General features: G+C 41.3%; 2 non-coding genes across 2 annotated transcripts; both read left to right on the top strand.

The window, feature by feature from the left end:
* The first annotated feature begins 5,653 nt into the window (after nt 1-5,653).
* LOC116374527 (small nucleolar RNA SNORA18) lies at nt 5,654-5,785 on the top strand. Its single transcript, XR_004210494.1, has one exon. It is a non-coding gene; the product is annotated as a small nucleolar RNA SNORA18 (small nucleolar RNA).
* A 512-nt stretch (nt 5,786-6,297) lies between these two features.
* Nucleotides 6,298-6,437, top strand: LOC116374526 (small nucleolar RNA SNORA8). Its single transcript, XR_004210493.1, has one exon. It is a non-coding gene; the product is annotated as a small nucleolar RNA SNORA8 (small nucleolar RNA).
* The last annotated feature ends 16,610 nt before the right edge of the window (nt 6,438-23,047 follow it).

The following is a 23,047-nucleotide window of genomic DNA, read 5'->3' as shown; positions in this document are numbered from 1 at the left end:
GTCACCCTACTGATGATCTATTGGTTCTGTTTCTTTGTTGCAGTCTGCACAGGGCCGACTGTTTAATGCCCCATATAGCATTATTTTTGTGGTGAAAATGTTATATAATAGTTTAACTAGGAAAGAACAGATTGATGAATCAAATGTTTTGTATATCAGTTCATAAACCCGACACCATCGTATTGGGACATAAAACAATCTGTTCACAACTATCTTGAACTTTATACGGTATAGTTGTCAAACCTCTCGACCTTAACTAAAACTGATATATATATATATATATATCATATATATATTATGTTTTATACTAATCATTTTAAGCCATGCATGGTTTTTGATTGGTGGCAGACAAACACATTTATTCTTTTCTCTTTTGAGTAATTTCATCTTCCATTTTTGTGGCAGAGCTGCAATGAGTTGCTTATATATATACCTTTGTTAATTGCTTGTATGACAACATTTTACCATCCTTATTTACAAATGTCATTCATAAACATGATCCCTTCATTATAACCTTGTACATTTTTCCAAGAAAATGTGTCTATCCTCTATCAGTACATTGGAGATTTGATATTTGGCCAGCCTCTTCTGGAGGATGAAATTGGAATGGTAACCAACGCTGTATGGCTTCATTTAGAAAGGAGGATACTTTAAACAGGGTTCCATTGTCAATCCACCGGAAAGGGTTGGTTTTAATCTGCATAAGAGCAAAGAGACCCCTTTTTAACATTGGATGTGGTTCTCTTTAGTAGCCTGCTGGAAAACTGCCTTCAGAAAGAATTCATACCACTTGACTTATTCCACATTGTTGTTTTATGGCCTGAATTCTAAATGTATTTGTTTCTCGCACACATCTACACACAATACCCCATAATGACAAAGTGAAAACATATTTTTTTGAAATCTTTGCAAATTTATTGAAAAATCAATACATTGTAGAAGCACAGCGGTTATGGCTGAGTCTTTCTGGGTAAGTCTTTAAGCACTTTCCACATCTGGATTGTGCAACATTTGCCCATTAATCACAGCATCATGCTGTGGGGATTCTTTTCAGTGGAAGGGACTGGGTGACTAGTCGGGATCGAGGGAAAGATGAACGGAGCAAAGTATGGAGAGATCCTTGATGAAAACCTGCTCCACAGCGCTCATGATCTCAGACTGGGGCGAAGGTTCACCTTCCAACAGGACAACGACCCTAAGCACACAGCCAAGACAACGCAGGAGTGGCTTTGGTACAAGTCTCTGAATGTCCTTGAGTGACCCAGCCAGAGCCACCGCCATGCTTTATTGTAGGGATGGTGCCAGGTTTTCTTCAGATGTGGCCCTTGGCATTCAGGCCAAAGATTTCAATCTTGTTTTATCAGAACAGAGAATCGTTTCAGAACAGAGAATTGTTTCTCATGGTCTGAGTCTTTAGGTGCCTTTTGCCAAACTCCAAGCGGGCTGTCACTGGAGGAGTGGCTTCGGTCTGGCCACTCTACCATAATGGCCTATTGGTGGAGTGCTGCAGAGATGGTTGTCCTTCTGGAAGGTTCTCCCATCTCCATGGAGGACCTCTAGAGCTCTGTCATTATTTTTTAATACATTTGCAAATCTTTCTAAAAACCTGTGTTTTCGCTTTGTCATTATGGGGTATTGTGTGTAGATTGCTGAAGAAATTGTTTTCTTTAATCAATTTTAGAATACGGATGTAACGTAACAAAATGTGGAAAAAGTCAAGGGGTCTGAATACTTTCCGAAGGCACTGTAAAAACGGATTCTAGACATACTATATTGAAAGATTTTACCTGGTTTCCAGGTATTTTCATAGTTTTCAATTATTTCTAGTAATTGTCTAATGTTGTCTCCAATATATCTTCCTTTTGAGAATCCTGTCTGATTCTGATGAGTAATAACTGGTAGGACCTTTCTAATTATATGAGCAATACATTTTGCCAATATTTTTGTGTCGCAACATTGAAGGTTTAGGGGCCTACATTTTCTGGGAGATACTGGGTCTTTGTACTGCCCCCCTGGCTCCTGCTCCAGTAAGAGAGAGATCGGTCCCTCTTTTGGTGTGTCCGATAGTTTGCCATTTATATACAGTACAAGTAATTAAAACATGATATCAGTGGATGAAACAGTAGTTCATAAGAAGTTTGATATATCTCTATGGGAATGCCATCGAGGCCATAAAAACTTATCATAAAGTGAGGTTGGAAGAACTTGACGAGAACATTTTGCATACAAATATTTATTAATTCAAAACCTATTTTCTGTACGTTATTTTTGGTTGTGTTTATATGCTTGTGAAAAACTTGCGTCTAGAATGTTCAGTGCTTCAGTAGTATATTTTTCAACATCATTTTAGTTTTTCTATTTCTGTAGTAAGTCAAATTGACTCCATTGACAGAAACTATTATTATATATATTTTTTATGAAAACTGAATTGAGTAGCCTCCAAAGGCTAATTTTAGGCATTCCATATGATATGTTGGACCGCTGAACCTGTATTGTGCAGGAAAATAAATCTGTTACCAATTCTAAGTATATTTTGCAAGGCCTGGGTTTTTAAGCCTTCAAATATCAATCAATTCCAGCGTGTCCATAATATTTTTTATCAAATCAAATGTATTTATATAGCCCTTCGTACATCAGCTGATATCTCAAAGTGCTGTACAGAAACCCAGCCTAAAACCCCAAACAGCAAGCAATGCGGGTGTAGAAGCACGGTGGCTAGGAAAAACTCCCTAGAAAGGCCAAAACCTAGGAAGAAACCTAGAGAGGAACCAGGCTATGTGGGGTGGCCAGTCCTCTTCTGGCTGTGCCGGGTGGAGATTATAACAGAACATGGCCAAGATGTTCAAATGTTCATAAATGACCAGCATGGTCCAATAATAATAATAAGGTAGAACAGTTGAAACTGGAGCAGCAGCACGGCCAGGTGGACTGGGGACAGCAAGGAGTCATCATGTCAGGTAGTCCTGAGGCATGGTCCTAGGGCTCAGGTCCTCCGAGAGAGAGAAAGAGAGAATTAGAGAGAGCACACTTAAATTCACACAGGACACCGAATAAGACAGGAGAAGTACTCCAGATATAACAAACTGACCCTAGCCCCCCGACACAAACTACTGCAGCATAAATACTGGAGGCTGAGACAGGAGGGGTCAGGAGACACTGTGGCACCATCCGAGGACACCCCCGGACAGGGCCAAACAGGAAGGATATAACCCCACCCACTTTGCCAAAGCACAGCCCCCACACCACTAGAGCGATATCTTCAACCACCAACTTACCATCCTGAGACAAGGCCGAGTATAGCCCACAAAGATCACCGCCACGGCACAACTCAAAGGGGGGGGGGGGGGGCGCAAACCCATCTCTGAGTACCAGAGGGTGATAATTGGTAGTTTACAGTCTATTGATGTACTTAATACTGTGTTGTAGTACCCTACCATAATAGTATAATTATTTCTATCTTGGAGACTAATTCGATTATTGTAAATATTTTCAAAGAAGTTTATATCATCAATATTACGAGCCACATCTGTTTATCATCAAGTAGTATATTCAAGGCAATCCATCTTCCTTGAGGATCTATTTTAACCGATTGCACCTCAAGATCTACAGTTGAAGTCGGTAGTTTACATACACCTTAGCCAAATACATTTATACTCAGTTTTTCACAATTCCTGACATTTAATCCTAGTAAAAATTCCCTGTTTTAGGTCAGCTGGATCACCAGTTTATTTTAAGAATGTGAAATATCAGAATAATAGTAGAGACTGATTTATTTCAGCTTATATTTCTTTCATCACATTCCAAGTGGGTCAGAAGTTTACATACATTGAATTTGTATTTGGTAGCATTGCCTTTAAATTGTTTAACTTGGGTCAAACATTTCAGGTAGCCTTCCACAAGCTTCCCACAATAAGTTGGGTGAATTCTGGCCCATTCCTCCTGACAGAGCTGGTGTAACTGAGCCAGATTTGTAGGCCTCCTTGCTCGCACACGCTTTTCAATTCTGGCCACAAATTTTCTATAGGATTGAGGTCAGGGCTATGTAATGGCCATTCCAATACCTTGACTTTGTTGTCCTTAAGCCATTTTGCCACAACTTTGGAAGTATGCTTGGGTTCATTGTCCATTTGGAAGACCCATTTGCGACCAAGCTTTAACTTCCTGACTGATGTCTTGAAATTTTGCTTCAATACAGCCACATAATTTTCCTCCCTCATGATGCCATCTATTTTGTGAAGTGCACCAGTCCCTCCTGCAGCAAAGCACCCCCACAACATGATGCTGCCACCCCCGTGCTTCACAGTTGGGATAGTGTTCTTTGGCTTGCAAGTCTCCCCCTTTTCCCTCCAAACATAACGCTGGTCATTATGGCCAAAAGGTTATATTTTTGTTTCATGAGACCAGAGGACATTTCTCCAAAAATTACAATCTTTGTCCCCATGTGCAGTTACAAACCGTAGTCTGGCTTATTTTATGGTGGTTTTGGAGCAGTGGTTTCTTCCTTGCTGCGCGGCCTTTCAGGTTTTGTTGATATAGGACTTTTTTTACTGTGGATATAGATACTTTTGTATCTGTGTCCTCCAGCATCTTCACAGGGTCCTTTGCTGTTCTGGGATTGATTTGCACTTTTCGCACCAAAGTACATTCATCTGTAGGAGACAGAATGCGTCTCCTTCCTGAGCGGTATGACGGCTACGTGGTCCCATGGTGTTTATACTTGCGTACTATTGTTTGTACAGATGATAGTGGTACCTTCAGGCGTTTGGAAATTGCTCCCAAGGATGAACCAGACTTGTGGAGGACTACAATTGTTTTTCTGACATCTTGGCTGATTTATTTTTATTTTCCCATAATCTTAAAGAGGCACTGAGTTTGAAGGTAGGCATTGAAATACATCCACAGGTACACCTCCAATTGACTTGAATGATGTCAATTAGCCTATCAGAAGCTTCTAAAGCCAAGTGAAATAATCTGTCTGTAAACAATTGTTGGAAAAATTACTTGTGTCATGCACAAAGTAGATGTCCTAACTGACTTGCCAAAACTCTAGTTTGTTAACAAGAAATTTGTGGAGTGGTTGAAACACTGGAGTCATTAAAACTTGTTTATGTAAACGTCCGACTTCAACGGTATATAGTATTAATTTTCCTTTCCATTGATTCCAACAGCTTCGAGGGGCAAAGATGATTGGCCCTTTATACCTCCTGTTCGTACTGGGGATATGTATGGTCATTGACATGGTGTCATGCCGTCTTGGTAAGTATTTGTTTTTCCCTATATTTAAAGCTGGAATCCGTAGCTGTGACAATCTCTTCCGTTAGTGATGTTACAATAGACGTCGCTTCAAACAAACACTTTTTTTCATAGACATCATTGTACCAATGATAGAACAGCAGAATGTGCAAAACACTTCTTTTTTTTTTACTGTGATGCAGAATGCTCCTCTGCCCCTTCTCAAAACAATTACAAATACGCCTGGTTATGACCAGTGAGCCTAATTCACCGTATGCGGATCTCGTCTTTAATGCATTTAACACAAAATAACCTTGATGTTCATGGTGAGTATTTTGCCATTTGAAATGCCTAGTTAACTTTTTATTGTTCTAATCAAACTCTACATGAGTGCTCCATATTTTAAACCTTTCTATGCCATACTGAGGCCTATCCCAACAGACTCCTCACCGTGGGACCTAGTCATTGGAAATGCCTCACAGAACAAGTGGGGTTTCACTTTACCCTCATGGCTGCTGCCATTAGCCCTGTGGGATATTACTGCAGTACAAATACTCATAATTGCAGCTCTACTATGAACTAAAGTCACATGTTTCTAATGGCTTTTCTTATCTGTCTGGTGTAGGTCTACCAATTGGCCACGAGATGGCTCTCAACCCCAGATGCCATTTCGGTGAGTATGAACCCTGATCAGTGTTGATTACGTTGCGTGAAATCATCTTCTGTTTATGGGTATATGGGGAGGAATTGACTATGGTCACAGCACTGCATGGTATCTGCAGCCAGCTGTGACTCGGGTTAGTGTGTTCATTAGTCAGTGCAAGAGCAACCTGGGCATACGACATTGTTGGTCTCCATGCCTCTTGTGTGGAGTCCTGGTATATCTGTCGAGACACATTTCACTTCCCAGCAAGTTTATATCATTGAACTTCCTGTATGCAAATTCAGTCTTGCGTTCTCTTGACAGGACCGTCATGGCAAACTTGCCAAGGGGTCTGAAGGTTATGATTGAAAGTGAGTACTTGTGTTGAGTCTCTTGTAAAGCTCGCCGAGGGCCCACTGAGTTGCGCTGTATGGTATCTGCAGCCAGCCCTCACCACAGGCTGTTCTGTTCATAACACAGTGCGAGAGTGACTCTGCATCTGGCATCATTAGGCTCCTGGCTGGTCTGTGCCTGGAGCCCTGGTATTTGTGCTGATACAAACCCACTCTCTCTACGAGCACACTCTGTGGGCTGGCTGGCATCCATGGAATGCGAGGCCTCTGGTGGTGCAGTGACAGAATTCCCCCTGCATACCCAACACCAGGCCTGAGCGGCATGCCATGGGCTGCCACAGGGCAAGAACATCTCAGCACTGCGACCAGGCCCAATTACAAAATCTCAAGCCCTCTGACATTTGTCTCCTTTTAGTTGGATCCAAATGTTTTGCTAGTCAGATATGTGATGGGCTGCTGACATTCTGATTCCCCAATTAAATCCAAGACAGTCAATGTATCCAAGTAATGCCTTGGGAATTTATACTGAAAAATGTAATGTTGGTTTCATGAGCTGAAATAAATAATCCCTGACATTTTCTATTTACACACACAGCTTATTTCTCTCAAATGTTGTGCACATTTGTTTAAATCCTTGTTAATGGTATTTTCTCCTTAGCCAAGATAATCCATCTACTTGACAGGTGTGGCATATCAAGAAGCTGATTAAACAGTGTGAGCATTACACATTGTCCCCAGCACAAGGTGCACCTAAAAGACCACTCTCAAATGTGCAGTTATGTTACAATGTCAGATGTCTCATTTGGTAAAATGTTCAAATGTCAACAAAACACACTAGAAAATGCGGAATATTTTTTGTGGGCAAAATGTATTATTTGAGAAGTTAGGTGGAAATTGAATGCCAAATATAGATATAATAATCTGAGTAGGACAATATGTTGCCCTCCCACTATGACTCGTCGGGAAAGCATGCATTTTATTAGGCTACAGATTGAATTAGGAGTACTGCATTGTTGGATTAGTACTTGAAAGAAAGGCATTTCACTGTACTTGTGCATGTGACATTAAAACTTAAAGTAATGAACTTCACAGGGTGGTTAAAGTGCAAGGTGATGAGCTTGATGCGCCTTTCCAACAATATTGTGTCTTGTTTTCATGACATGTTCATTGATGCTTGGCTTTTTGTCCATAATCTCATGTAGGCTGTACGTGCGCTCTAGCCAACAGCGCTCTCTGTGCACACTATCAGTGTGCTGTCGGCTAGAGCGCATGAGCCAATACCAGAGTGGGCACACTGGATATATAACCAAATTGTTTTTGTGAGATCCAGCTGAGTTGCAAATGTGATGGAAACCCATTTAACTAAACATCTATTTTTATGTGTATTAAAGTCACCATGCATTTCTGCAATATTCAGAAAACAGTTCTGTAGGAATGAGGTTTATGCAGTAGGCTTAATTATCACAGCGGATTGGCTATTTTCCTGGCCTGCCAATATACTTCTCGGACCATATATTTCAAAATTAGATCAGTTGGTGTAGCACTAGCAGGCACAGCTGAGCATAAATTGAGCGATCTTGCTTTATTTTACTGAACTGATGGTACCTGCATTTGATGGTCATGGTGCTTTCTCTTGAAAGATGCCACAGTTTGAGTTTAATGTCCATTCAAAATGATTTTACCCCAGTTCTCGAATGCTCGGAAGTCAGAGTTAAGAGTTCCAGTTTTGAACAGGCATTAGTCTCAGGAGGGAGCAGCAGAGGGTACTTTCCTCCGGTGAGACTCACCAGAGAGAAGGGACAGTTTCTCCACCTGATGGCAACTCGAGTTGCACCAGATCTGCCTCATGCACAAATTCATGTTCCTATGACCAGAGAAAGCAAAATATTCCCTTATTAAATTAGACACAAGCTGCTAATAATAAAAATGCAGGGTTATGAATACGCTTGCCTACTCATTGATTGCAGCGCGTGTGGAAGTAGGGAAAAGATTGTTTTCATAAGTGTTGAATATAAAGTGACTGTGCTGAATAAACTTAAATGAACTCACTCCATAAAAACATCAGCTCTTTGCTGTATTATTTGACATTCTCTCTCTGGTAATGGTTTTGGAAGTTAAATAATCTCACAAAACCTAGTATCAAACTTTTCTGTGGTGGGGTCGTGGAAGCTGGAGGCACAGAGATTTGAGCTATCAGATTGGACAGTGCTGTAGGCACACTATTTAGCAACAGATCTCATGGTCGAGAGGGTTGGGAGTTTTTTTTCAGACAAATGAAACGGTTCAAAATGGGAACACTTTTTGCCTACCCGGTTGGCAGGGCTTCTGAATCAAGTGCACCAACAGCGCAAGCCTTTAGCGTTGGCTTTTCTACATAAATGTTTGGTGATTGACCACTGATGTATGTGATAATGCAGAGTGAGTGTTTTCAATCTATTGAGTAATTAATAGCTGCTGACCTTCTCACTTCAGGCATACCAGGACTGGTCATATACCAAGGCTTTTGGGATATTCGGTTCCTGACTTGCCATGGAATTGACCATAAAGTAAACCTTGTTCCAGTGGGTCTCCAGCACCATACTGGGTTGATCTATTGGGAACATCAGGATAAATTTCCAGTTAACAAAAACTAAGGAATCTTCATGAATTCTCTCATGTCGGGGGCGTGCCTGGTGTAATGAGCTTTCCCACTGCTGGTCCTTCACGCAATGATCCTACAGCAGGGCCCCTCGTGACACTGCAGATCATGTTTGCCATAGGTGGTCTGCAGTCTCCATGAATAATTTCCTCTGATATTACATCAGTGGTGAAAGTGGCAACCTTTACACATCAGCACCTCTAGATCTATGCCTGTTTAATATGTGTACATGACAAACTGCACAAGCTGTTAATTGATGTTATGGGGGTTACAGTATTTCCAATCAACAAGGGATCTTTAGGTTTAAGCCCATCAAGTCAAGATGTTAATTTCTTCAAACTGATCAATACTAAATATTTGAACATGTAGCTCCAAATCTGACCAGATGAGGCTTTCTAATGACAATTTAATTACTTCGGAACTAATACTACTTTACTCAATTAGCTTCTTTTAGATACATGGCTTTCCGTTTTTAGGGATAGTTGACACTGCATATAACACAGGGGTGAGGTTTGACACATCTAACAGGATTTGGAGCAGACCTTAAACCAAGGAGGTGTACAAAGTTTGTGCTTGAAGCTGTGCTATCCTCAATGATTCATAAGTTGTCATTCTGTCATATATACTGAATAAAAATAAACAATTCATAAGGAAATCGGTTAATTGAAATAAATCCGTCTCTAATCTATGGATTTCACATGACTGGGCAGGGGCACACCCATGGGTGGGCCTGGGAGGATATAGGCCCAGCCAATCAGAATGAGTTTTTCCCCAACAAAAGGGCTTTATTACACACAAATACTCAGTTTCATTTATAAATTTTTTTCACCTTAATTTAACCAGGTAGGCCAGTTGAGAACAAGTTCTCATTTACAACTGCGACATGGCTAAGATAAAGCAAAGTAGTGTGACAAAAACAATACACAAACATACAGTCAATAACACAATAGAAAAATATATGTACAATGTGTGCAAATGTAGAAGAGTAGGGAAGTAAGGCAATAAATAGGCAGCTGGGTAAGGGTGAAGTTCGGCCTCAGGTGGACAAAGTGGAGTCCATCAGGAACAGCCCTCGACACAGGTGAAGTCCTTCCTAGGTCTGGCAGGGTGGTACCGGAGATTCATTCCGCAGTTTTCGACCATCGCTGTCCCTCTGACCAACCTCACTTCAAAGGTGGCCAGCAACCCTGTGAAGTGGACTGAGGAGTGTGAGGAAGCCTTCATGATACTGAAAAAACAACTGTGCTCATTCCCTGTTCTCCAGACCCCTGATTTTCAGAAGAGGTTTCTCGTGCAGGTGGACGCTTCGGCTGTGGGAATTGGAGCTTTACCTGAGTCGGAAGTTGTTGCCCAGGGAAACCAGGTATTCTACAATCGAGAAGGAGTGCCTGGCTATAAAGTGGGCCCTAGATAGTCTCCGTTACTACCTTCTTGGGAGGGAATTTGACCTGCACACGGACCACAGAGCACTGACCTGGATCCAGACCATGAAGGACCGGAATTCTCCTGTGACCAGGTGATATCTGGAGCTCCAGCCCTTCAGGTTCTGTGTCCGTCACAAGGCAGGAAAAGAGAACGTGACGGTGGACTACCTATCAAGGCTCCCGAACCTGGTCGCTTCAGGAGAGGAGGAAGGTAATGTGACGTAGAAGTCCGTCACTGGCCGCGGGCAGTATTTGGTTCTTTAACGCACGCATACATTCATCACTCCTCCCTGCTCCGTTATAAGATAAGTTAACAATGTGGGTCGACACACAAGTTAACTTCTCTGTCTTAGTACATACATTTCACACTTATGTCAATGTTCATATTTAATATAAGCAATATGTATTATACTTATCTATGTTGTCGATGAGCGCTTTGTTTGTATGTTTGTTCTGCTCCTCTCCATCCCTGTAGCTTCCCGGGTATGCTGGATAAGGACCCGAACAAAGGGAATTGGGCTGACTTTGTAGTGCCTGTCCCAAATGGCTCATTAATGTAAATGTGCATATTGAAAGATACTGTCAGTAGTGATGTCATTTTGTAACTGTTATGTTGTGATATTGTTTCATAAACATGTTGCAATGTATATACTTTAGTATGTTTAGTTAATGGAAAATGTAGGTTTAACGAGGAAATTGCTTAATTAATTGGCGTTAATTGTTCTGAGGGGAGGGGCTAGCCCTACAAAAGGAGCCTCTCTTTCAGTTCATGGAGAGGCCATTTTCAAACATTTCGGACACTCTGGGACAGTTGTGGGATTATAGATCCTAGTTTCATACTATTAGGCATAGACTACATAAAAATAAATGTGAACGCAATGAATCTGGTGCAACAGATCAGAACCTTTAGCATAATGTTAACTATTTCATCATGTAACAGTATAACTTTAGACCGTCCCCTCGCCCATACCCGGGCGCGAACCAGGGACCCTCTGCACACATCAACAACAGTCGCCCACAAAGCATCGTTACCCATCGCTCCACAAAAGCCGCGGCCCTTGCAGAGCAAGGTGAACTACTACTTCAAGGTCTCAGAGCAAGTGACGTCACCGATTGAAACGCTACTTAGCGCGCACCACCGCTAACTAAGCTAGCTGTTTCACATCCGTTACAATCACGTAAGTGCAGCAATGTTCGTTCCGTAATGCAATTAGCGGAAAACACCGATAACACCGATAAGCAATGACCAGTCAAATGTATTTACATCGACTGGTATTTCCCTCAATGAATAGACAAAAAAAAAATTGTTATTGTCCAGAACAATTGGCCCGGTGGCAATTGTATTTATCGGCCAAAATTACCAGCTAATGGAAACCCTGGTATTCACTCAGTATACAAAACATTAGGAACATCATCCTTGTATTGAGTTTCACCTCCTTTTGCCCTTAGAACAGCCTCAATTTGTCGGCATGGGGAAAAAAAGCACGAAAGCATTCCACAGGGAAAGCATTCCACAGGGATTCTTGCCCATGTTGACTCCAATACTTTGCAGTTCTTGACACATGCAAACTGGTGCGCCTGGCACCTACTGCCATACCCTGTTCTCAAAGGCACTTAAATCTTCTGTCTTGTCCATTCACCCTCTGAATGGCACACACACACAATCCTACCCTTCATGCATCTACACTGATTTAAAGTGGTATCAAGTGATATCAATAAGGGATCATAGCGTTCACCTAGGCAGTTTGTCAGGGAAAGAGCATGTTTTTTTTGTACACTGAGTATATACAGTACCAGTCAAAAGTTTGGTGACACCACCTCATTCAAGGGTCTTTCTTTATTTGGACTATTTTCTACATTGTAGATCAACACTATGAAATAACACATGGAATCATGTAGTAACCAAAAAAAGTGTTAAACAAATCATAAATATTTAATATTTGAGATTCTTCAAAGTAGCCACCCTTTGCCTTGATGACAGCTTTGCACACTCTTGGCATTCTTTCAACCAGCTTCATGAGGTAGTCAGCTGGAATGCATTTCAATTAGCAAGGCACATTTCAAGGTTTGCCTTTTAAAAGTTCATTTGTGGAATTCCTTTCCTCCTTAATGCGTTTGAGCCAATCAGTTGTGTTGTGAGGTAGGAGTTGTATACAGAAGATCGACGTATTTGGTATAAGACCAACTCCATATTATGGCAAGAACAGCTCCATAACAGATATGTATATTTATTACTGCCATGTTTAATTAGGATTAACAGATCTTCTGTGTTTCTATAAGGGGAAAACAATGGTCACATGGGAAAATAAGGTGTACTTATGCTGGGTCAATGGGAATGGGTCTTGTGTGAGTTATGGCGGTAGTCCTGTCTACTTCCTTGTTCAATCGTGTCCAGTTCAGTCATTCTGTTACTGCATATTTGCCCATAAGTCTGTCACTAGTGGTTATTGGGGAGGGTTGTGTAAAAATGTGGGTTGGGCCCTGTCAGCTGTACTGTTGGTACTATGACAACTCTGGAGTGGTTCTCAGGATTTCATGTGGGTTACGGGTGGGGAGATTAAAGGCTTCCCTTCAGTGAGCACAGCCTCCACTCCACTATTCCTCCATCTACATGCCTTTTGTTCACACCACTCGGCACATGCATCCTCTACAATAGTTGGTTTCCAAAGTTGGTGTGACTGTACTCCCTTTGCACAGGCTTTGTCAATAGGCTCGAAAGTCATGACATGCGCTGGAAAGCAGCTTGTCAGCCAATTAGAAATCTATAGAGAAACCTGCTAGACAAATTAATCATTGCACAAATCTGTGCTGACGTGTAATCGAAGAACATGGAACTCGATGTCCAGCACACTGCACCTCGCCCTGTCTCGCAGTCTAGGCTGGGCGTAGGCGTAAGTGTAATGTGCAGGGTACAGATGAGAATATGTTTAGTGTTGCTGCTTCTTAGAATCGATCAACCAAACAGTATTTGGACACAGGCATGAATCTAATTCCGACTGTGTCACATTTATTTGCCCTGATGTTGCACTACATAATTCTTCCCTTGCATTAAGTTGTTCAAACATTTTCATGAGCTCTATCCAACTCGTTCTCAGCTCTGTGGCTGAAACTTTCAATCAGATCTGTAGTGAGGGAACTTGAGCTTCTTGTCTTGTTCCTTATACTTTTTCTCCCAGGGCTTGCCGAAGTACGATGAGAGGAATGTCATTGTAAGGGTTTATGCTCATTAAGTTGAGGATCAAACACTGGGGCTCTGTGTTTCTGTGCCAAGAGCACTGTCTGTACAGATCCTGCTGGGAACTGCCTGCTGTCCACTCCTTTAGCCCTCTAATTTACTGGTCGTGTCCATGCAGTCCTTCGTCAATGCATTTGAACTTGCTCATTCAATGATCATTGATGAGCCTTTCATCTAGCATAAATATGTCATGCATGGTATTGTTTTGAACTGTATACCAATTGGAGTATGAAGGGGCATTGCTTTTTTTCTAAAGGAGAATAGTAAATGCAATTTTATTCTCAAGGCGCTCAAATCTTGTGTTCTATCCGATCACAGGGAAGAGTAGGCCTAGATATTTTCCCCCAAATATGGCAATACATGCTCTCACAAGTTTACATTTCTATAACATTGCATGTATTAATCTGTACAAAATTTCAATGTGGTAAATGTTATGCATCAGACGGCCCAAAGAATTGTTCTAACAAGCTTCAGTTCAAGCTTAAATAAGCTAACACAGCAACTCCTTAAGACCCATTTAAACATCTAATTTCACTAGTCCATGTCAATCCAAGGAAAGGGGAGGTGGTGGAAATGGCACAAGAGAAACACTGTAACACACGCACTGCAGCAATGATAAAAAACCTCTGAACAGAAATGTCCTTTGAACTGAACAATGCCATATTTTCCTCCCCCTCAACTAGGCCCTAGCTTTGCGAGATCAGAGTGGCTGTAGGATCTTATCACTGCCACAGACAAAAGGGCGCTTGTTGTTTTATGGCTCCGGTCAGCTAGGGCCTTAGTTACCACCAGTCATAGGCTGGGAAAAATGCAATTGTTGTGTAGGTTTTATACTGAAGCAAGGTCTCGTCTGGTCTGGAGTTTAGGAGGAGTGATGTCCTTTACTATTTATTAGATAGATTTAGATATAGATTAGATTTAGATAGATTTAGATGTAACTTGCACTGCATGAAATTACTCCATTCACCTGTAAAAGTCTGTCCTCCCACCTGCCAGTTCATAGAATGACGTGAGAAAACATCAGAAGGAAAGCCATTTAAGCGCACCTGTAATTGCCTTCATCGAGATACTTTACAAAGGCTTCTGAATGTTGCTCTTCACAAAGCACAATGGAACCTTTCCTGAGGAATTCCACACATCAATGGTTGTTATGATTGAGATAGTTCCTTTTGCACATAAAATACCATGAATAACTGTCTTTCAGATTTCTGTCAAAAAGAAATGATAGAAAAGCTAGTTTAGGGGCACAGAGCCACCACTTAAAAAAATACCAGTTAAACCACTGTCTAGTAGGTAGTAAGGTCAAATCATCGAGATGTATAGAGGACTCATATTTGTATCTGTGCCGTTATAGCGTCTGTAACAGCCTCAATGGCACTGCCCATGCTATCTCCATTTTGAAGTAGTCAATTTTCTTCTTCACGATTGGCTGATCTCTCCTGATGACCCGGTTGGACATGACTCAAACAGGGTCACCAGGAAGGATCAGCCAATGAAGTTGGAAGTCCCACCCAGTTTACTACATTAAAATGGAATCATCCCTCAATGGCGATGCCAATGCTAATATAACCTTTTGGCCAATAGAGGCCTCTATCATTTAATTAACGGGATCACCTTATGTTCCCTGAGGTTTCCAATTACCCCAGGTCACACAACTTCCCACTTCTTTAATCACCTCTGCCCTACCTTTTTCACTCCTCTGTTTCACCATACAGCCCTTTTCCCATTAGGAGAGTCTGAGGAGTGGAATGGCGAAATAGATTTCTACTTTTCAATTCACATTACATCTTTGCCTTGCGTTGTGGCTGGCAACACAACATTCTTGGTATGCAGCTTAAGTTGACAGTAAATATCACAGTACCTGGTACAGCAACTGCACCGCCCACAACCACAGGGCTCTCCAGAGGGTGGTGCAGTCTTCATCACTGGGGGCAAATTACCTGCCCTCCGGGACACCTACAACACCCGATGTCACAGGAAGGCAAAAAAAGATCATGAAGGACAATAACCACCCGAGCCGCTACCTGTTCACCCTGCTTCCATCCAGAAGGTAAGGTCAGTACAGGTGCTTCAGAGCTGGAATAGAGAGATTGAATAACAGCTTTTATCTGAAGGCCATCAGATTGTTAAACAGCCACCACTAGCACAGAGGCGGCTGCCTACCTACAGACTTGATATCATTGGCCACTAATCCATGGAACACTAGTCATTTTAATGCCACTTTAAGAATGTTCACATATCTCGCATTACTCATCTCATATGTATATACTGCAGAGGTGGGACCAAGTCATTGTTTTACAAGTCACAAGTAAGTCTCAGGTCCCAAGTCAAGACAGCCAAGTCCGAGTCAAGTCTCAAATCAAGACCGTCAAGTATCAATTCATGTCTCAAGTGTTTAACTTTGAATTTTGAGTCCTAAACAAGTCATAATGTGCTCTTCACCAAATGTAATGTAATTTCATATTTTTAACAAGAGTAATAGTTAGTATATTACATTTAAGCAAACCATGAATGCTTTTAAAAATATCTAAATATTTATTACTTTCCAAATAAATGTTATATTTCCATGGAAATACATGGGTAGCCATGAGAAACACCCCCAACAGTGATCGACTATCGAGGATCGCTATGGGGCACAATTGCCCAACCTTGTTTTAGGATCATCAGGCAAGATTTAGGCTACCAACTGCCTAGCCAGTTGTAGCTCAATCTTGGGTGTAATGATCACGTTCCTGCACTGACTGACTGTGTGGAGGGTCATTGATTTAATGTTACACTAGCCTACATGATACATTAGTAAAGTAATAAAATATATAGCTGTCGGCAATATTAGCCACAACTTTACCATTCTTTGTGCAGCTTCAAATGTCGAACAAAGTTGGAAATTGTTGCCCCTTCCTCTGTAATTTTCTTCCCGCATGTTTTGCAAGTTACAATCCGTTTTTTGTTGATACAGCGTAGTCTTTATATCCGAAAATAATCATTTGGGGTATCATCTTTCCAAGAGCTCCATCTGAATTCACCTGCTGACATTCCTCTGCACTGCCACGCACAACTTTTTCTCAGCTGGCTCAATTTGATTGGCTGTCTGCTTTATACTGTAATCTGTTAAATTAAGAGTTTATGCGCTGCACACTTTTTTTAATGGCATCATTTTTAATATTTGGGCTTGGGTAGGGTATCAAGTCAGGTCGAGTCATAAGGCTCAAGTTCAAGTCATCATATTTGTGACTCGAGTCCAAGTCATGTGACTCGAGTCCACACACACCTCTGATATGCTGTATCCTACACTATCTATACTATCTATTGCAACTTAGCCGATCTGTCACTGCTCATATATTTTATATTTATATATTCTTATCCCATTCCTTTACTGGAATTTGTTATATATTAGGTTTTGTTGTGGAATTGTTAGACATAACCTGTTAGATACTGCTGCACTGTCGGATCTAGAAGCATAAGCATTTCACTACACTCGCAACAACATCTGCTAACCATGTGTAAGTGACCAATAAAATTTGATAACCACTAGCCAGTAAGCAACTATTTAACAATCCAAGCAATTTTTCTTCTAAAACAACAGTACTGAATAATGCAACCAAACCATATTCACTCTTGAACAAAGGAACAATCCACAAGCATGGGCAGACATCTTGTCATACACATTAAATTAGCTGACAATACACAGATAACTTCTGCTAGAGCTAACAACGTGATTCATGATCAAGTAGCATTAGCATATCAATAATTAACGTTTACCCCGCCCATACGAATATAAAAGTACAGTAATGTTATCGCACAGTGTCATTCATATAATATAGGCTACACAGCTAGGTAACGCTAACAAGCTAGCTAAGTAAAATCATTTCTGCATCCTCACATAAATTTGCGGGTTGTAGCTGAATGCTGATATTTATCTTAACCATAGCTAGATAGGAGCTCCTATAGGCTTACGCTTGCTGTATTAAAGTTGCCGAAGAACAACTCAGGCTTCACTTGATCAAGATCATGGAAATCATTATCTTAGGTAAACGCAAATTGCGACTGAAAACGTTGCTAATTCCCTGGGGAGTTTATTCTTGCCTGGACCTTGGTGGCTCAGTGCAGTAAAGCAACAACAAAAAAACTCTATTTAACAGACTGTTTCTACAATGTCAGGTAAAGACTTAATAACAACAAGTCTAAAAAAATAAGGAAAATGTCGATACATTTCAGCTGTTTCATAAACATTGCTATGCTATTACAATTTTTGCTGTTAGTGTTGGCACAATGAGGCAATTATATTTACACTACTATGCTTAGAGGGGGTCAAGACGTGACTAGTTCACAAGTTTACATTGCAGCCGAGGGTATTTTGGTGAAAAGTCCCTCTAAGCTGCATGCTCCTTCCTAGTTCCTACCTAACAATTCAGTTGATGCTTGGGGAGGCCCTATCCTTTCATTGTGCATGATATGATGAAGTGCCCTGTTTTAGTCTGCTGTTTGTAGAAATGTAAGTCCTAAATATACTGAACAGAACAAATTTGAATGATTTTACTGAATTACAGTTCGTATGAGAAAATCAGTTAATTGAAATTCATTAGGCCCTAAACTATGGATTTCGAGACTGATAACAGATGTACCTGTTGGTCACAAGTACCTTTAAAACAAATGGGCCTCACAATGGTCCTCAGGATCTCGTCATAGTATTTCTGTGCATTCAGATTCCCTTCAGTAAAATGCAATTGCGTTCATTGTCCATAGCTTATGCCTGCCCATACCATAACCACACCGCCACCATGGGACTCTCTTGACAATGTTGACATCAGCAAACCGCTCACCCACATGACGCCATACAAATGGTCTGCGGTTGTGAGGCCAGTTGGACATAATGCCAAAGTCTATAAAATGACTTTGGAGGTGGCTTATGGGAGAGAAATTAACGTTCAATTCCGTGGCAACAGCTCTGGTGGACATTCCTGCAATCAGCATGCCAATTGTGCATGCTCCATCAAAACTTGAAACATCTGTGGCATTGTGTTATGTGACAAAATTGCACATTTTAGAGTGGCCTTTTATTAAGTCCAGCACAAGGTGCACCTGTGTAATGATCATGCTGTTTAATCAGCTTTTTGATGTGCCACACCTGTCAAGTGGATGGATTATCTTGGCAAAGGAGAAATCCTCACTAACAGGGATGTAAAACAAATTTGTGCACAACATTTGAGAGCGAAAAGCTTTTTGTGCATATGGAAAATTTCTCAGTTCTTTTATTTAAACTCATGAAACATGGGACCAAAACTTTACATGTTGCGTTTATATTTTTGTTCAGTGTACATTACATCCCTTTACCTCCATGTCCTCAGTTTGATCATGCTATTTGCTACTTTGTTATGTTTATCCTGGCAGTCTCCTCAGTTGGATGAGTATTCCCCATAGTCACCTGGCACTATTGTCATGTCTGTATCTTTACGTTATGTGCTCCTAATGTTTGCCTTTTGTATCTCCCTTCCAAACCACTACATCCTTGTCACCCACATCCAATCCTATCTCCAAGGCCTTACAAGCCACAACTCCTAACACATCCATTATAACCTTCCCACCGGCCTTAAAGGCCCTACAAAACCTCCATCCCAAACCCTTCCCCTAATGTCCCTCTGTTTATTCAAGTGTGTGTGTAATACCCCCTAAACCTGGATTCCTGCTCCATCTATTTCGATCATATTTGACACAAATAAGCAAAGCCATTGAACTGACTAAAAATGTCTAAAGAATATGTACTTGGCAGAAGGTCAAGGTCACAGTGACTGTAAATGTGTATTTGAGGTAATGACCTAGATTTTTTATATATGGCCTGACCACCACGTTTATTGAAAACTTATGTTGCAATAAACATGCATCTGATCTGTTATTGACGGCCCTTATTTATTAAATCATGCAACAGTGAATCAACTCTCCAAAAGACCTGTATACATCAAGGTTGTGAAAAATATACACTGTGAAATAGTTGTTATCAAATATTTTTGCGGCCCAAAAAATACTAGATATTGAGAGAAAATCGAAAATTGTGTCTCTTCCACTCATTTGGGTTGCCGATCCCTGGTTTAGAAGATTGAACTGAGGGAATATGGGGCTAAGTGAACAAAGACATGGTCCCAAATGAATGCCCTGCTTAATTGTATATTTTCTGGAAATTAGCCTTCATTCTTTCAACACAACCCCCTTCAATCTTTATAAGTTGGCCTATTTGTATCGGAACAAAACCTGTGTGTGTAAAGAGATGGGTTAGCTGACAACATCACGAAAACAGTGCGCATGTTTCAGTGGGGCAGAATTCCATGAGTTGTGCTTCTGGATGGCCAAATGGCTTGCAACAATGACAAACTGCCATATGGGGAATCATAAGTGGTTCAACTGAGCTAGTTGAATCTTGTTCTTGATACCATGTCTTGTTTTTATATATATTTTTTATTTTACCCCCTTTTTCGATCCTGTCTCATTGCTGCAACACCCCAACAGGCTCGGGAGAGGCGAAGGTGGAGTCATGCATCCTCCGAAACATGACCCGATTAACCGCACTCCTTAACACCTGCCAGCTTAACACGGAAGCCAGCCGCACCAATGTACCTGAGGAAACACTGTTCAACTGGCAACCGGTGTCAGCCTACTGGCAACCGATGTCAGCATGCAGACACCCGGCCCACCACAAGGAGTCGCTAGGGCGCGATGAGCCAAGTAAAGCCCGCTCGGCCAACCTCTCCCCTAACCCGGACAACGCTGGGCCAATTGTGCATCGTCCTATGGGACTCACGGCCACGGCCGGTTGTGGCACAGCCCGGGAATGAACCTGGGTCTGTAGTGCCTTAGTGCCTTAGTCCGCTGCAGCACTCGGGAGGCCGTATCAATCCTATTTAATAATGAAATTGCCTAAGGCGAATGTGATTCTTTCGAACACTGGAGGGAAAATTCCCGGGAATTAACCCGGATCTGTAGTAGAGCCTTTAGCACTGCGATGAGGTTTTATTTTGAATGATTTCATGTCAATGCTAATATGGCTCAAATATGCTAGCTAGCTAACCAACAACTGTAAAGATGTACTTGAGAGAACAAGTGCTCATTGTGCAAATGTATTTATGTTTTCAATAAACATTGAAGACAAAATATTGTTTAGGGTAACATGGGGTAAGATGCCCCCCTCCCTTATTGCTGACACAAAAAAGCAAATAAAGATTGTAGGTGGATGATGGCCATGCTTAGGGTAACAAACTATAAAGGAAAATAAATGGCTACAGTTAACAGATTTGTAGTATTTAATCAAATGTATTTTTTAGGAAAGGGTCATTTTTCCCAGCTACCGGGATACCATTTTTTATTGACACAGAGGTTGCAAATGAATCCCACTCCAGTTCAATTTGAGCATAGCTTGTGATCCCACCTCTGACACTGATCACAATATCCAGTCCACACCGGTAACAGAGAAGAGCTCATTACAGAATAAGCATTCTGTATCTCCTTCGTTTAGGGTGTTTGTGGTGAAGGTTGTGGCAGGGGTAGAGGTCATGGCTGGGGTGAAGCCAACAGCTCGAGCCAGACTGGCTGCTTATGGGATACGGATGGATTATCCTGGGTGCCGCTTCACAAGACCTTAAAACCATGCCTGCTAACCGCCTTTCTTTATTGAATGTGTTTTGGATTCCTGTCCTCTCCTCCAGGTCAAAGGCAAGTTTTCAGACATCCCATGATGTAAGTCTGAAAAGGGCTCTTTCCATTTTTTGCATATGACTCATATGACTTTTTGCATATGACTGCTTGTCTCGGTGGTGCCTCAGGGTTTTGGGTGGTACATTAAAAGCATGGGCATCTGCCTTAATGCCCTACACATTTTCCATAGCATTCATGGCACAACGAAGAGCATCTTCGCCATAGTCACCACGATCATATATTTTCTTGTAAACTCTCATCTAAAAATGTAAGTATCTTAGGAACAGTGGAGAATTGACCCCTAATCTAACCTTAACTCCTATTTTGACCCTAAACTCTATTCTAATCCTAACCATGGCCCTTATTCTAACTCTGACCCCTAACCCCAATCCTAACCTTGCTAACTGGGGGTTAGCTAGCTAACCACATACTAACCATACATCCTAACCTAACATATTACTACTTTACTCAAAAACAATCAACATTGTTCTCTCTAAACAAGCAGATGATTTATCTTAAGGCTTCCCTACATGTACAGTACCTACTCATTCCAGGGTTTTTCTTTATTTTTTTACTATTATCTACATTGTATAATAATAGTGAAGGCATCAAGACTATTAAATAACTTTTCAATTAACAGGTGCCTTGTTAAAAGTTAATTTGTGGAATTTCTTCTTAATGCGTTTGAGCCAATCAGTTGTGACAAGGTAGGGTTGGTATACAGAAGATAGCCCTATTTCGTTAAAGACCAAGTCCATATTGTGGCAAGAACATTTCAAATAAGCAATGAGAAACGACAGTCCATCATTAATTTAAGACAAAAAGATCAGTCAATCCGGAAAATGTCAAGAACTTTGAAAGTTTCTTCAAGTGCAGTCGCAAAAAAACATCAAGCACTATGGTGAAACTGGCTCTCATGAGGACCGCCCCAGGAAAGGAAGACCGAGAGTTACCTCTGCTGCAGAGGATAAGTTCATTAGAGTTACCAGCCTCAGAAATTGCAGTCCAGATAAATGCTTCACAGAGTTCAAGTAACAGACACATCTCAACATCAACTGTTCAGAGGAGACTGCATGAATCAGTCCTTCATGATCTAATTGTTTCAAAGAAACCACTACTAAAGCACACAAATAAGAAGAGACTTGCTTGGGCCAGAAAACATGAGCAATAGACATTAGACCGATTGGAATCTGTCCTTTGGTCTGATGTGTCCAAATTTGAGACTTTTGGTTCCAATCGGCATGTCTTTCTGAGACGCAAAGTAGATGAACGGATGATCTCTGCATGTGTGGTTAACACTGTGAAGCATGGAGGAGGAGATGTGATCGTGTGGGTGTGCTTTGCTGGTGACCCTGTCAGTGATTTATTTAGAATTCAAGGCACACACAACCAGCATGGCTACCACAGCATTCTGCAGCGATACGCCATCCAATCTGGTTTGCACTTAGTGGGACTATCATTTGTTTTTGAACAGGAAAATTACCCCAAACATACCTCCAAGTTGTGTAAGGGCTATTTGACCAAGAAGGAGTGATGGAGTGCTGCATCAGGTGACCTGGCCTCCACAATCACCCGACCTCAACCCAATTGAGATGGTTTGGGATGAGTTGGGCCGCAGAGTAAAGGAAAAGCAGCCAACAAGTGCTCAGCATATGTGGGAAATCCTTCAAGACTATTGGAAACACATTCCAGGCGACTACCTCATGAAGCTGGTTGAGAGAATGCCAAGAGTGTGTAAAGCTGTCATCAAGGGAAAGGGTGACTACTTTGAAGAATCTAAAATATAATTTATTTATATATATTTGTATAAACTTTTTTGTTTCTACATAATTCCTTATGTGT

The sequence above is a fragment of the Oncorhynchus kisutch genome, linkage group LG6 (genome assembly GCF_002021735.2).
Source record: "Oncorhynchus kisutch isolate 150728-3 linkage group LG6, Okis_V2, whole genome shotgun sequence".
NCBI classification, from domain to species: domain Eukaryota; kingdom Metazoa; phylum Chordata; class Actinopteri; order Salmoniformes; family Salmonidae; genus Oncorhynchus; species Oncorhynchus kisutch.
The sequence above is the reverse complement of the archived record's forward strand: the minus strand, read 5'-3'. Positions and strand labels throughout refer to the sequence as shown.